The sequence below is a fragment of the Grammomys surdaster genome, unplaced genomic scaffold (assembly GCF_004785775.1).
Source record: "Grammomys surdaster isolate TR1022 unplaced genomic scaffold, NIH_TR_1.0 217, whole genome shotgun sequence".
Lineage (NCBI taxonomy): Eukaryota > Metazoa > Chordata > Mammalia > Rodentia > Muridae > Grammomys > Grammomys surdaster.
In genome coordinates, this window is record NW_021604662.1 from 868546 (window position 1) to 870653 (window position 2108).

Sequence of the window (2108 nt, forward strand, 5' to 3'; positions counted from 1 at the left end):
CCCAGTACCCACACAGTGGTTCAAAACTGCTCCAGTCCCGGGAGATTTAACACTTTTTTCTGCCTTCCAAGGGCACCAAGCATGCAATGTACAGATAGACATATATGCAGACAAAACACCCATACACATAAAAAAATTAATTTATTTTTTTATGAATTAAAAAAGCTTTTCTCTTGAGTGTTTGACTTATTTCTAAGTATGTGGTCAGCAATGTTATAGAGAAAATCCTGAAGAATATAGCTGAATCAATAGACCATAGTACATTATAACTGAGATATACAGAGTCATCCAACAGAGCAGCAGGAGGCCTTGTTTAGGATGTATGCGGTCCTGGATTCTATCCCTAGCATCAAATATAAAATATATTTGATGTGTATATTATATTTTGACCCCTGGAGCAAGGAAATGGAAATCAGGATAAAAAAAGAAAATGGTGTATTGGCTAAAATTTTAAAAAGAAACTAAATGAGAATTCAGAAACAGCAAACACAGAGTCCTTAAGAAATCCAGATATTGTAAGGGTAAAAATTAAAACAGCTCAGCAGAGACCACAAACAACTTGGCAAAGACCACAGGACAGCTTGCTGAGCTTACTGAGAATAGCCATAATAAAAATATCAAGCCCCTCTAGGGACGAGGTGACCAGAAATGTAGAAACAACCAAAGACATATCTTGACCAGTCTAAACATGCCTAAGTGAGTAATGGGCCACCTGGTGTTTATCCTAGAAGGTCTGAAACTTCATGGTCAAAAATAGTGGGCCATCCAACCTGTCAAAATGATTGCTTACGCAAAGTGCTGATGTTTGAAATATCCAATCATATGTAATCACGCCAGAATTTCCCACTTTTCCCTTCCCCCTTGTGCCTCCCCCTATAAAAGTTCTAAACTTCCTGGGGTCTTCATCGAAATTCTCTCCCCTGCGTGGGATGAGTTTCGATCCAAGGGCCCTTGTTAGTAAACTGCCTTTTGCCATTGCATCAAGTAAGTCTCTCGTGTCTCCTTGGGTGCGCGCTAATTGGGACTTGAGTTGGGGTCCTCTTTCTGGGTCCTTACATTACATATCTGACAAACGTGTCCTAAACCCACAGGCAGCCTCACACTGCACTGGTGAAGCATTATAAGCATTCCGGTCTTCAAGGCTAGCATGCTATTGATTGCAAATTAGAAAATCCATCTGCCTATTTGTTTTTTAATATAAAAAGTAGGTCTGGAGATGTGGCTAACAGGTAGAGTGCTTGCCTGACATTCACGAACCCCGCTGGGTGTTCCTTCCAAGATGCAAAGATATTGGGACGTATTTTTGCTTTATGAATTAAGTGTCTGTAATCTCTCTCTCTGTTTCTCTCTCTCTCCCTCTCCCTCCCCCCCCCCGTGTGTGTGTATGTGTGTCTCTGTGTGTGTCTGTGTGTGTGTGTGTGCTGCTGCTAAGAATGAAAGCTAGGGTATCATGTACACTAGGTAAGCATTCTACCACTGAATTATATACCTAACCCTGAATTAGACTGCATCAGAAAACTGGAATCGAACAGATTGTTGTAAAGAGAGTTGACTTGAAGATTTGCTGGCAGTCATAGTATGCACAGTTGAAACCCCCTTCACCATACCTTTGCCTAGAAAAACTGTTTGAGGTTTATTCTGATCCTACAATATATATTCTATGATGCTCACTTAGTAGTGCTTCTTCATTACACTATAAAATCAAGTTATCTTATGTTACATAGGGAAAGGAGTCAAATCAAGATAATGTATGCACATTTTTTTGAATTAAACTCTTCTGGGTTTTTATCCCTTCTGTACTTACATGGTAGCTACTGTCTCATACCAAGAGCACCATCAAGAATCCACCTAAATGGGTCCTTCAGGGTGGCCCCACAGTACTAGTCAACTTGAGAGTCCATGACTACTGTGCTATTGCCATATAGTGTATGTCTGCTTGGGCTCTATAGTGATAGTGATGAATAGCTGTGACAAAGAGGCCGTATGTCCCGAACACCCATGACGTGGACTATCCTAAACATTACAAGAAAACTTCTTGACCACTACTCTAAAAGAATTGTAATCTAAAATTTTGAGTAGAAAATTCATTCACATCGTGTGGTTTATTC